Raw genomic sequence first — 15254 nt, 5'->3', positions numbered from 1 at the left:
CAATGCAACAGTCAATCAATGGGTTGTTGCGTACAATACATTCTTCTCTCAGAAATACGATTGCCACATCAACGTCGAGGTGTGCTCGAGCATCACGGCGATCAAGTACCTGTACAAGTACGTCTACAAAGGCGCTGATATGACGGAAATCAGTGCGCGGGCAGTTGGAGATGACGTGAGGGAGTCTGAACACCCTCGATTGAGCGTCTCATAAAAATACATATAACCTCACAAAAAGAAACATAAAACAATCACCAAAACATGTATATTGTGTCCAGCCCCTTTCAACTCCCCACCAACCAAGAATATACACACCGCCCGCGAAGCGGGCGGCAACTGCTAGTATCTACCAACGCCATGCTTCTCGCACGGCCAACTGTACGTGGCACTATCGCAAGTCACTGCAAGATCCAACATCAAGGCGCTTATTGAGGGACCTGACGACGAGTAGGAAGACAGAGTGTACACGAAGAATATCGTGTATCGCCAGATATTTGAATAAGTTGCATTCTTTAATATTGTCGATTGAGCGTCTCATAAAATACATATAACCTCACAAAAAATAAACATAAAACAATCACCAAAACATGTCTATTGTGTCCAGCCACTTTCAACTCCCCACCAACCAAGTATATACATACCGCCCGCGAAGCGGGCGGCGACTGCTAGTGGTGCTATAAATTATAAAAACAGTTTATATTTTTTTTGTCATTTAATGTTTAGTGTTATTGTTTATAGTGTTATCAATTTACATGTTTTTAAGTACAGGTGATTCCCGGTAGACTTCGGTATTCTGGACCTGAACGTTGCGAAACGATTCATAACGAGGACCTTTCCCCACCAGAGCGCAATCCGCTAATGAAAAGAACTCGGGGCGGCGGGAGCACGTGCTTCCATGGGCAGTGGGGGACAGGGCATGGTGTATTGCCCACAGGTGCCACCAGGAAAATCCCCCAAGTTGCTCCGCCCATGGCGGGTTCCGGTAGAGGTCATAGAGGTGGGTGATGTAAAGACAGTGCATCAACTAAGGGACAAGTGGTGACAACAAGATAGAGAGAGTTCGAGAAGGGAAGGCGAGACCATGTCTGAGCTGAGAATTAAGTCACTCAAGATTACTTTGTTTAACCATAACTTTAGGTAGGTTAGTGTCATCGGGGCTGTGTGAATACTACTCATGAATGAAATCAAACTCCTGTATGACCGACATTGTTCTAATTTTGGTTGATCGAGTAGAACAAGGCACGTGCCATGTCCAGACGAATTCTTGTCAACAACAGTGTCCTTAAATATGATGCTAAAATAAATGTTAACACTGGATTAAACGTGCACCTCTTAACCCCTCCCTCGCATTTACGACTAATGATTTGCATTTGCACGTAACATACATTAAAGCCCATTAAAATGCTAATACGACCATATTGTTATTATAAAATTTGAATGCGGTTCACATATCCGACCCCCGGTTCGATTGAACAGGTAATGTAACATGTATGTAACTTGTATGTATGTAACATGTATGTAACATGTATGCATGTAACATGTATGTAACATGTATGTATGTAACATGTATGTAACATGTATGTAACATGTATGTATGTAACATGTATGTAACATGTATGCATGTAACATGTATGTAATATGGACGTGCGAACCAAGGGTGGAATATGTGAAACGGAAGGTGCAGGATCAGGATGGGATTAAAATTATTTGAATAACACTTTGGTGGTATTAGGATCAAGCTGTCTACTATTGGATGAATGTTCCATCTCAATGGCATCAAAAAGCAATATTCAGTTTGAATATGTAAAATAATCGCACAAACCCAATATTAGCCCGTGAAATAATGAATCGTTACAATTGTAATTACTCCAAACTCTTTTATTTAGCCTTTAACGCGGTTTCAGACCCTAGGCGTCACGATGTCGCAATGACGACGACGAGACAGCAACCAGCCAACACAGCCCCAAACCTCGTTTCTCCCGCTCTCTCATTCTCGGCGTGAACCTCCGCCCACACTTGGTCTCGCCTTCCCTTCACGAACTCTCTCTATCTTGTTGTCACCACTTGTCCCTTAGTTGACGCACTGTCTTTACATCACCCACCTCTATGACCTCTACCTGACCCCGCCATGGGCGGAGCAACTTGGGAGATTTTCCCGGTAGCACCTGTAGGCAATACAACCATGCCCTGTCCCCCACTGCCCATGGAAGCACGTGCTCCCGCCGCCCCGAGTTCTTTTCATTAGCGTATTGCGCTCTGGTGGGGAAAGGTCCTCGTTATGAATCGTTTCGCAACGTTCAGGTCCAGAATACCGAAGTATACCGGGAATCACCTGCACCTAAAAAATATGTAAACTGATAACACTATAAACAATAACACTAAACATTAAACGACAAAAATTATCAACTGGTTTTATAATTTATAGCACCATAAACGGAGGTATGGTATTTAAATCTCATTAGAAGTATTAAAATCGCACTCTACACATATGTATGTAAATAATCTGTTCAATCGAACCGGGGGTAGGATATGTTAACTGTGAGGGTACAGGGCAAGAATCGCATTCACATTTTAGAATAATAATATGGTAGTATTAGCATTTTAATGGGCTATAATGTATGTTAAGTGCAAATGCAAATCGTTAGTCGTAAATGCGAGGGAGGGGTTAAGAGGTGCACGTTGAATCCAGTGTTAACATTTATTTTAGCATCATATTTAAGGACACTGTTGTTGATAAGAATTCGTCTACTCGATCAACCAAAATTAGTACAATGTCGGTCATACAGGAGTGTGATTTCATTCATGAGTAGTATTCACAGAGCCCCGATGACACTAACCTACCTAAAGTTATGGTTAAACAACGTAATCTTGAGTGACTTAATTCTCAGCTCAGACATGATCATCGCAATCATTTCCAAAGACGTGTGGGGTCCTGCGAGAGCAGGTCCCGACTACAAACAGCTGGGCAGCAGAATCGTAAGTAGCTGCGTCGCCCTCGAAATGTGATGTTGCTGCTGTTGTTGTCGCTACTGTTGTTGCTGCTGTAGTTGCTTCTGTTCCTGTGATATACGCAGGGAGGTGGTGTTCTGTGATGGGATGACGCTTTTGATTAAAGCCTCTGATCAAACTCACCCGATTGACGCCCTTGATCGTCGCATTTGATCAACTCTGATATTGTATACTCTCACATCTTAAGCTCTATCATAGTGAAACATAATATTATAACCTATGAACTACAACCTATCCATTGTAACGCTATTGGATTTCACTTCCTCGTCGAGAAGGCCGCTCTCTTCCTTTTCTAAAGTTATATGCTAATTTCTCTGCATTCACTTTGAATCGAGGACAATGTTTTTCCATTAATTCAAAATAAGCGCACAATTACACACTGAGATGCACTTACATATTCATGCATGAAGCACAATGGGCACATTACTCTTCGGTATGTTAATAGACATGCGGATTGTACCTTCCAAAATTAGCAATCGAATGCAAATATCCTGAAAGACAAAGGATTGGATCCTAGGGGGGGAGTTATAAGGCGGCTCAGAAGCAGAGCTCAATGCCATTTCGAGAGGGAACTTTATGAGTTTGGACGCTCGACTCGTCGCTCTGCTGATCGCCCTTCAACCGCGAGACAACGCAGCCTGGCGAGCACAATTGCTGTGTCGACAGTTAGGCGACTTTGCGTCGGGAGAGATCGTGGCGACATCTTCAGACGAGTTCTAGACATCCATATACCGTGAATCTCCAAGTAAGTGTCTATTTTCGCGGATAAACTCTTAAACGTGTTTTGTCGTCATATTTACGGGATTTTTTTGCGTCTCGGTTAGACGCGAGTGTCGTTCTTGTTTTAGCAGTTAACGAAATCCAAAACTAAACGCTAAACATCCTTTCGGCCGATAGCGTATTTTTGATTCGATAACACCGCTGCTGTTACTACGCTCACATGGAGCAGAGACGCTCTCCACAGCCCCACGCACACGGAGGCAAGAAGCCATTCAATTGCTCTGTGTGTGGGAAGGCATTTTCATGGTCATCAAGTCTTAAGAGACACCAGAAAACACACACGGGTGAGAAGCCAATCCTGTGCTCTGTGTGTGGGAAAACATTTGCACACTCATCACATCTTCAGAGTCATCAGAGAACACACACGGGCGAGAAGCCATTCCTGTGCCCTGTGTGTGGGAAGGCATTTGCACAGTCGTCAACTCTTCAAAACCATCAGAGAACACACACGGGCGATAAGCCATTCCTGTGCCCTGCGTGTGGGAAGGCATTTTCACAGTCGTCAACTCTTAACAGGCATCAGAAGGTCCACAATGATAGGAAACTGAAATCAAAAGCTGAAATTCAAGGTGCTGCAATGAGTCCTCAAGAAGTTTCTACCTTCGATCCCATGCAGTTGGATCCCGAGAGATGGCTGGATGTAATGGAGTGGCTCGAGAGTCAACCAGAGAGCTCGGGGTGACTGAAAAAATATTACGTCATGTGGTTATATCTATTAAGCCGTATCGTGTACTTTTGTGTATAATTTTGACCATTTTAGTTCTACAGTTTTTGTGAGAGTTTAATGACGTGCACAGTGGTGGTTTGTAATGTTATCAGATTACTTGCCGAAGTGGTGTGATGAGCACTGGTTGTGAGAGGGTTCAATTGTAGTCGTTAAGTGTTCCTGTTGAGCTAAAGTTGGAATGCGTCTGTAGGTACATCTTTACTCAGCATTTTAAACGTTTTTTTCAAGTATTTAGCTTTTTATGATTGGTATTAATCGACTTTAGATAGCCGATTCCAGGATGTACATTGACGTGTTCGTTGAATATATGGCATTGACTTCAACATAGACGCACAGTGAACACATGTGGTGAAATCATGGGGAATGATACTTTAACGCTTTGGTATTCCTGGAACGGAAGTGGTTTGCATTGTACTGGAAATGTGTGAACATAGGACATAATAAATATTCCCTTCGAGTTTTGACGTAAAAATGATTGCAGATCAATAAAAACGTATTTTTAACAAATGTTTGTCCGGTCTTTATTTTATAATGTTCCTAGCAATAACATGTTAAGATAATTTCAGGTGGAGGATCTCCGTCACACAAGTGTGCCCTTAACCGGCAGCATCTTGGCTGTCTACCCGATTAACACGTGTTCATTGAGGGGAAAGGTCCCCGTAGTTAATCGTTCATCAACGTACCAGTCTCTAATTCCGAAGTATGTCGGGGATAAACTGTACTCTATGACATGTAAACTGTAATACTATGAACGATAACACTAAACATTAACCGATTATAAACTAGTGTTTTAATTTATAACCATTTAAACGGAGGTAAGGTATTATAATTAGAAGCATTAGAATCACAGTGTGATCGTATAGTGTGATCGCACAAACCCATTCGCACAAACCCATTCTTAACTCATGAGATTATGAATCGTTACAATTATTATAACAATCGCAATTTGTGACAAATTCCCACAAGCAAAACACCACGCTCACGTGACGAATTCTTAAACAAACTGCAACACTCAAGTGACAGAACTCAACAAAAAAACGCCGCAATAAAAATATTTACATCAATGGGCAAATCCTAAAAACAGACAACACACGCACGTTAGTAGCTGTTAGAAGAAGACAACACTTAACACCTTCAACTATACACATTGTACAGCCAACTCGTAAATGGGGCGGTATATGACAGTCTTCGCTGCTGTCGACGGGGCCAAGCAGCGAGTGTTTAACTCCATTGTTTTAGAATCCGTGTCATCACCCAGACACAGCGCCTTACCCAAACTACATCTCCCCAACAAGGCAGCCTTCTCTATGCTGTGTATTTTAGCAGTTTATTTACGGACACACTTGAAGATAACAATTCGTCTAGAAAAGGCAGGCGACTTGTTCTACCAACGTGATTTCAATTTATATCCGAAAGAAGTAAGAGTTCATTCATGAGTAGTATTCACTAAGCACCGATGGCACTAACCTACACACAGCTATGATTAAACAAAGTAAACATTAGTCGCTCATCCAAGCTCAGACATGATCATAGCAATTATTTCCAAATTTGTGTCGGGTTCCACGAGAATAGGGCACGTTCACAAACTTTCAAATTGTAAACTCACAGAGCATACTCTAACATTATAAACTCTAACAATATAACCTTTAAACTATGAGCTATACATTGTAACGCTTTAAAATAACACTACAAACTAGTGTTATAGTAAACCATAAAGTTGTGATCTCTAACAATATAAGCTATGAGCGATACATTATAACGCTATAAAATAACATAATAAACTAGTGTTACAGGTTAGAACACCGTACATTGAAGTGTGATATTCGAATCTCATTCGCTTCACACCGTGTTCCTCTAAGAATCACACTATGCTCGTGAATATGTAACATGTCTGTATGTAATATGCATGAATATAATATGTCTGTATGTAGTATGTATGCATGAAACATGTATGTATGTAATGTGGACGTGCCAACCAATAATGGTGGGATATGTGAAGCGGAAGGTGCAGGATCAGGATGGGATTAAAATTATTTGAATAACACTTTGGAGGTATTAGGATCAAGCTGTCTACTATTGGATGAATGTTCCATCTCAATGGCATCAAATAGCAATATTCAGTATGAATATGTAAAATAATCGCACAAACCCAATATTAGCCCGTGAAATAATGAATCGTTATAATTGTAATGACTCCGTAGTCAGACTGCAGAGGGTTCTTTTAATTAGCCTTCAACGCGGTTTCAGACCCCAGGCGTCACGATATAGCAACGACGACGACGAGACAGCAACCAGCCAACACAGCCCCAAACCTCGTTCCTCCCCCTCTCTCATTCTCGGCGTGAACCTCCGCCCACACTTGGTCTCGCCTTCCCTTCTCGAACTCTCTCTATCTTGTTGTCACCACTTGTCCCTTAGTTGACGCACTGTCTTTACATCACCCACCTCTATGACCTCTACCTGACCCCAACATGGGCGGAGCAACTTGGGGGACGTACCCGGTGGCACCTGTGGGCAATACAACCATGCCCTGTCCCCCACTGCCCATGGAAGCACGTGTTCCCGCCGCCCCGAGTTCTTTTCATTAGCGGCTTGCGCTCTGGTGGGGAAAGGTCCTCGTTATGAATCGTTTCGCAACCTTCCGGTTCCGAATCCCGAAGTATACCGGGGATCACCTGTACTTTATAACATGTAAACTGATAACACTATAAACAATGACACTAAACATTAAACGACAATAAAAATATCAACTGGTTTTATAATTTATGCCACCATAAACGGAAGTACGGTATTTAAATCTCATTAGAAGTATTAAAATCGCACTCTACACATATGTATGTAAATTATCTGTTCAATCGAACCGGGGGTCGGATATGTGAACTGTGGGGGGTACAGGGCAAGAATCGCATTCAAATTTTAGAATAACAATATGGTCGTATTAGCAAATTACTGTGCTTTAATGTAGGTTATGTGCAAATGCAAATTGTTAGTCGTAAATGCGAGGGAGGGGTTAAGAGGTGCACGTTTAATCCAGTTATAACATTTACTTTAGCATACTATTTAAGGACACTATTGTTGATAAGAATTCGTTTGGACGTGGCACGGGCCTTGTTCTACTCGATCAACAAAAATTAGTACAATGTCGGTCATAAGGGAGTGCGTTTTCATACATACGAGCAGAGTTCGCTTGCACGTTCACTCTACATACATATGCGCAGTGTGATTCCAAGACGATCACATTGCGATTCTAATACTTCTAATTATATTCTAATATCGTATTAGAATATCCTCTAATATTGTATTATAATATCTCTATTCTTTGGTTCTTTCGGTAAAGTCACGTAGGTAGAAATAAAACAAAATAAATAACGACGTTTCGGAAGGCTGTCATATACCGCCCCATTTACGAGTTGGCTGTATGATGTGTATAGTTGAAGGTGCTAGGTGTTGTCTTCTTCTAACAGCTATTAACGTGCGTGTGTTGTCTGTTTTTAGAATTTGTTCATTGATGTGGTTCTTTTTATTGCGGCGTTTTTTTGTTGAGTTCTGTCACTTGAGTGTAGCAGTTTGTTGCCAGATAGAAGGGTAAAGAACCAATTATCATATTTTTACTGGCAAATGAGGTCCCCATAGTGTAGCAGTTTGTTTAAGAATTCGTCACGTGAGCGTGGTGTTTTGCTTGTTGGAATTTCGCTTTGTTACAATTTGTGATTGTTATAATAATTGTAACGATTCATAATCTCATGAGTTTATAATGGGTTTGTGCGTGTATTTATATAAATATATTCCGTCTTTTGTTATTTGATGACATCTAGCAGTGAAAATCGTGATTGTATATGACCATGTTGTAATTGTAATAATTTTTATCCGATCCTTGCACGTACACTATACATACATATTAGCGATTCGTATACGACCACACTGTGATTCTAATGATATTATAATACCTTACCTCAGTTTAAATGGTTATAAATTAAAACACTAGTTTATAATCGTTTAATGTTCAGTGTTATCGTTTATAGTATTACAGTTTACATGTTGTAGAGTACAGTTTATCCCCGACATACTTCGGGATTAGGGACTGGTACGTTGATGAACGATTAACTACGGGGACCTTTCACCTCAAGGAACACGTGTTAATCGTGTAGACAGCCAAGATGCTGCCGGTTAAGGGCACACTTGTGTGACGGAGATCCTCCACCTGAAATTCTCTTAACATAGGAACATTATAAAATAAAGACCGAACAAACATTTGTTAAAAATACGTTTTTATTCATCTGCAATCATTTTTACGTCAAAACTCGAAGGGAATATTTATTATGTCCTATGTTCACACATTTCCAGTACAATGCAAACCATTACCAAAGCGTTAAAGTGTCATTCCCCATGATTTCCTTATTAGTTCACCACATTTGTTCACTGTGCGTCTATGTTGTAGTCAAGGCCATATATCCAACGAACTTGTCATTAATGTACATCCTGAAATCGGCTATCTAAAGTCGATTAATACCAATAAAAACAGCTATATGCTCGAAAAAAAACCGTTTAAAATGTTGAGTAAAGATGTACCTACAGACGCATTCCAACTTTAGCTCAACAGGAACACTTAACGACTACAATTTAACCCTCTCACAACCAGTCCTCATCACACCACTTCGGCAAGTCATCCGATAACATTACAAACCACCACTGGGCACGTCATTAAACTCTCACAAAAACTGTAAAACTAAAATGGTCAAAATTACACACAAAAGTACTCGATACGGCTTAATATGACATAATATTTTTTCAGTCACCCCGAGCTCTCTGGTTGACTCTCGAGCCACTCCATTACATCCAGCCATCTCTCGGGATCCAACTGCATGGGATCGAAGGTGGAAACTTCTTCAGGAATCATTGCAGCACCTTGAATTTCAGCTTTTGATTTCAGTTTCCTATCATTGTGGACCTTTTGATGCCCGTTCCTGGTTGATGAGTGTGCAAATTTCTTCCCACACACAGAGCACAGGAATGGCTTCTCGCCCGTGTGTGTTCTCTGATGACTATGAAGAGTTGATGAGTCTGCAAATGCCTTCCCACACACAGGGCACAGGAATGGCTTCTCGCCCGTGTGTGTTCTCTGATAACTATGAAGATTTGATGACTTTGCAAATGTCTTCCCACACACAGGGCACAGGAATGGCTTCTCGCCCGTGTGTGTTCTCTGATGACTATTAAGAGTTGATGAGTCTGCAAATGCCTTCCCACACACAGGGCACAGGAATGGCTTCTCGCCCGTGTGTGTTCTCTGATGACTATGAAGAGTTGATGAGTCTGCAAATGCCTTCCCACACACAGAGCACAGGAATGGCTTCTCGCCCGTGTGTGTTCTCTGATGACTATGAAGAGTTGATGAGTCTGCAAATGCCTTCCCACACACAGGGCACAGGAATGGCTTCTCGCCCGTGTGTGTTCTCTGATAACTATGAAGATTTGATGACTTTGCAAATGTCTTCCCACACACAGGGCACAGGAATGGCTTCTCGCCCGTGTGTGTTCTCTGATGACTATTAAGAGTTGATGAGTCTGCAAATGCCTTCCCACACACAGGGCACAGGAATGGCTTCTCGCCCGTGTGTGTTCTCTGATGACTATGAAGAGTTGATGAGTCTGCAAATGCCTTCCCACACACAGGGCACAGGAATGGCTTCTCGCCCGTGTGTGTTCTCTGATGACTATGAAGATTTGATGACTTTGCAAATGTCTTCCCACACACAGGGCACAGGAATGGCTTCTCGCCCGTGTGTGTTCTCTGATGACTATGAAGATTTGATGACTTTGCAAATGTCATCCCACACACAGGGCACAGGAATGGCTTCTCGCCCGTGTGCATTCTCTGATGAGTTTGAAGAGTTGATGACCGTGCAAATGCCTTCCCACACACAGGGCACAGGAATGGCTTCTCGCCCGTGTGCGTTCTCTGATGAGTTTGAAGAGTTGTCGATTGTGCAAATGTCTTCCCGCACACAGGGCACAGGAATGGCTTCTCGCCCGTGTGTGTTCTCTGATGACTCTGAAGATGTGATGCCTGTGCAAATGTCTTCCCACACACAGGGCACAGGAATGGCTTCTCGCCCGTGTGTGTTCTCTGATGACTCTGAAGATGTGATGAGTGTGCAAATGTTTTCCCACACACAGAGCACAGGAATGGCTGCTCACCCGTGTGTGTTCTCTGGTGTCTCTTAAGACTTGATGACCATGAAAATGCCTTCCCACACACAGAGCAATTGAATTGTTCCTTGCCCCCGTGTGCGTGGGGCTGTGGAGAGCGTCTCTGCTCCATGTGAGCGTAGTAACAGTAGTGGTGTTATTGAGTCAAAAGCACGCTATCGGCCGCAAGGATGTTTAGCGTTGAGTTTCAGATTTTGTTAACTGCTAAAACAAGAACGACACTCTAACCGAGACGCAAAAAAATCCCGCTAATTTGACGACGAAAACGTTTAAGAGTTTATCCCCGAAAATAGACACTTACTTGGAGATTCACGGTATATCGATGTCTGGAACCCGTCTGAAGATGTCGCCACGAACTCTCCCGACGCAAAGTCGCCTAACTGTCGACACAGCAATTGTGCTCGCCAGGCTGCGTTGTCTCGCGGTTGAAGGGCGAACAGCAGAGCGACGAGTCGAGCGTCCAACCTCATCAAGTTCCCTCTCGAAATGGCATTGAGCTCTGCTTCTGAGCCGCCTTATAACTCCCCCCCTCGGATCCAATCCTTTGTCTTTCAGGATTTTTGCATTCGATTGTTAATTTTGGAAGGTACAATCCGCATATCTATTAACATACCGAAGAGTAATGTGTCCATTGTACTTCATGCATGAATATGTAAGTGCATCTCAGTGTGTAATTGTGCGCTTATTTTGAATAAATGGAAAAACGTTGTCCTCGATTTAAAGTGAATGCAGAGAAATTAGCATGTAACTTTAGAAAAGGAAGAGAGCGGCCTTCTCGACGAGGGAGTGAAACCCAATAGGTAATATTATTTTACAGCGTTACAATGGATAGGTTGTAGTTCATAGGTTATACTATTATGTTTCACTATGATAGAGCTTAACATGTGAGAGTATACAATATCAGAGTTGATCAAATGCGAGCAGGCTACCTTGAGAGCGATCGCGAATGGGTTGCGTGTCTAGAAGAAGCCTCGCTCTTTCAGATGCCGTACCAGCTTCGTCAACTCTTCGCTACGATTCTGCTGTATTCCATGCCAGCAGATACGAAGGATCTCTGGGATAAATTCTACGACGAATTGGCCCGCGATTACGAGTACCAGTACCGCGAGCTGACCAACAAAGAACAAATGGTAAAGTTCAAGACCCTTCACAGCCTCCACGAGTTCCTCACGGCAGGTGGGATGGCTCTGTCGGACTTTGACGACCTCCCGCAGCTTTCCGAGTACCCACACTTGGTCTTGGACTCGCAGCTTGCGAAGATCCATATCCGCCGCGAATTGGAAGGATATGATAGAAACGAGCTACAAGACATCGTAGAAGATGCTGACAGACTCAACACGAACCAGACAGAAATCTACGACGAAATTGTTGGCTCAGTCGAAGACAGTCAACCCGATCAAAAGCTGTTCTTCATCGATGGTCCGGGCGGCACGGGGAAGTCCACGCTGCTCAACCATGTGCTGGCGAAGATACGTCTTCAAGGCAAGATTGCGATTACTGTTGCTTCCAGCGGCATTGCCTCGCTGCTGCTTCCAGGCGGCCGTACCGCACATTCCACGTTCAAGATCCCGTTGAAACCGACGAACATATCCACATGCTTCATTCGAAAACAGTCCAAGCTCAAAGCATTTATCAAGGAGGCAAGTCTTATCGTTTGGGATGAAGCCCCAATGACGCACCGGTTTGCGTTTGAAGCGGTGGATCGCACGCTTCGTGATATTTTGGACAATCTGTATGAACCGTTTGGAGGCAAAGTGGTTCTCCTGTCCGGTGACTTTCGACAGATTCTTCCAGTTGTCAAGAAAGGAACACCAGCTGATACTGTGGATGCGTGTTTCAAGTCGTCCGACCTGTGGTCCCACTTCAATCAAGTTCATCTGACTGTGAAGATGAGAGTCCAGTGTGCAGAGAACAAAGAATCAGCCGCAGAACTTGCTGCCTTTTCAGATTTTCTTTTGAAAGTCGGAGAGGGTAGGCATGAAGTTGATCCAGACCTCGGTCCGGATTGCATCAAGATTCCGCGTGCCATGGTGATCGACAATCCTCAATACGACCCAGACATCGACGGAGATGAGGACGGCAATCATCTGCCCGTTTCACTCGGGTTGAAGAGGATTGTCGATGCCATGTACAGTGCAAATGAATTGAATTACCCTACGGTGGCAACGAACGACTACTTCGCTCGCCGCACTATTCTGACACCGACCAACGCCGCTGTGCAGCGAGTGAATGAGGGTGTCGTGGATCGCCTCAGAGAAACTCCACAAGTGTACCTGTCTACAGATTCGGTTGAGGACGACGAGAGAGCAGGGTCAGCATTCTTTGAGACAGAGGTCCTCAACTCGGTGAACATCAACGGGGTTCCGCCACACAAGTTGATCCTCAAGAAAGGCATCCCAGTGATGATGATGCGCAACTTGAACCCGGACGCTGGCCTGTGCAACGGAACACGGCTGCGCATCGTGGAAATGAAGCCACACGCGACTATCATGACAGGAACCCATAACGGTGAGGAGGTGTTGATCCCTCGGATCATCTTCATCAGCGACGACGACACGAAGGACTTCCCATTTCGACTTCGGCGCAAGCAGTTCCCATTGTCCCAGCCTTCGCGATGACCATCAACAAGGCGCAAGGGCAAACTGTTCACAACCTGGGATTATATCTACCAACGCCATGCTTCTCGCACGGCCAACTGTACGTGGCACTATCGCGAGTCACGGCAAGATCCAACATCAAGGCGCTTATTGAGGGACCTGACGACGAGGAGGAAGACGGAGTGTACACGAAGAATATCATGAATCGCCAGATATTTGAATAAGTTGCATTCTATATTTGAATAAGTTGCATTATTGAATAATGTCGATTGAGCGTCTCATAAAAATACATATAATCTCACAAAAATAAACATTGAACAATCACCAAAACATGTCTATTGTGTCCAGCCACTTTCAACTCCCCACCAACCAAGCATATACACACCGCCCGCGAAGCGGGCGGCGACTGCTAGTTATTATAACAATCACAAATTGTGACAAAGCGAAATTCCCACAAGCAAAACACCACGCTCACGTGACGAATTCTTAAACAAACTGCAACACTCAAGTGACAGAACTCAACAAAAATACGCCGCAATAAAAATAACAACATCAATGGACAAATCGTAAAAACAGACAACACACGCACGTTAATAGCTGTTAGAAGAAGACAACACCTAGCACCTTCAACTAGACACATTATACAGCCAACTCGTAAATGGGGCGGTATATGACAGCCTTCGCTGCTGTCGACGGGGCCAAGCAGCGAGTGTTTAACTCCATTGTTTCAGAATCAGTGTCATCACCCGGTCACAGCGCCTTAGCCAAACTACATCTCCCCAACAAGACAGCCTTCCCTATGCTGTGTATTTTAGCAGTATATTTATGGACGCACTTGAAGATAACAATTCGTCTAGAAAAGGCAGGCGACTTGTTCTACCAACACGATTTCAAAAATTTATATCCGAAAGAAGTATGAGTTCATTCATGAGTAGTATTCACGAAGCCCCGATAGCACTAACCTACACACAGTTATGATTAAACAAAGTAAACATTAGTCGCCCATCTCAGCTCAGACATGATCATAGCAATTATTTCCACATCCGTGTCGGGTCCCACGAGAACAGGGCACGTCCACAAACTCTCAAATTGTAAACTCACATTGTATACTCTAACATTATAAACTCTAACAATGTAACCTTTAAAACTATGAGCTATACATTGTAACGCTTTAAAATGACACTACAAACTAGTGTTATAGTAAACTATAATGTTGTGAACTCTAACAATATAAGCTAACAGCGATACATTATAACGCTATAAAATTACATCATAAACTAGTGTTACAGATTAGAACACCGTACATTGAAGTGTGATATTCGAATCTCATTGGAATTCTTAACTTCACACCGTGGTCCTCTAAGAATCACACTATGCTCGTGAGTATGTAACATGTCTGTATGTAATATGCATGAATATATGTATGTAATATGTATTATGTAACATCTATGTATGTAATATGGACGTGCGAACCAAGGGTGGGATATGTGAAACGGAAGGTGCAGGATCACGCTTTGGTGGTATTAGGATCAAGCTATCCACTGCTGGATGAATGTTCGATCTCAATGGCATCAAATAGCAATATTCAGTATGACTATATAAAATAATCGCACAAACCCAACATAAGCCCCTGCAATTATGAATCGTTACAATTGTAATGACTCGTTTGATAAAAGTATTTGATCAAAGTTTGTTATCCCATCACGGAACACCACTGGAACTGACGCATCTTAAGCAGCAACAACAGCAGCAGCAACAACTGCAACAGCAGCAGCAACAACAGCAGCAACAAAAACGCAACAGCAACAACTGCAGCAACTGCAGCAGCAACAACTGCAACAGCAACAACTGCAACACCTTCAGAGATTCATCTTCTTGTTTCTTTCGGTAAAGTCACGTAGAAGGGAAGTAATAAAATAATAAAAATAAAA

General features: G+C 43.0%; 1 protein-coding gene and 1 pseudogene across 7 annotated transcripts in view; one reads left to right on the top strand and one right to left on the bottom strand.

Annotated features, from left to right (window-relative positions):
- LOC133361284 (zinc finger protein 239-like) overlaps positions 1-15254 on the top strand; it is an 807570-nt gene that overhangs the window by 209679 nt on the left and 582637 nt on the right. The gene's annotated exons all lie outside the window — the stretch shown is intronic.
- The window catches only part of LOC133361346 (zinc finger protein 208-like), a 129804-nt pseudogene that overhangs the window by 85611 nt on the left and 28939 nt on the right, over positions 1-15254 (bottom strand).

This window comes from Lethenteron reissneri, chromosome 72 (assembly GCF_015708825.2).
Source record: "Lethenteron reissneri isolate LAM-NWPU_2019-01 chromosome 72, ASM1570882v1, whole genome shotgun sequence".
Classification (NCBI taxonomy): domain Eukaryota; kingdom Metazoa; phylum Chordata; class Hyperoartia; order Petromyzontiformes; family Petromyzontidae; genus Lethenteron; species Lethenteron reissneri.
Note: the sequence above shows the minus strand (reverse complement) of the source record. Positions and strands in the feature narration are given on the sequence as shown.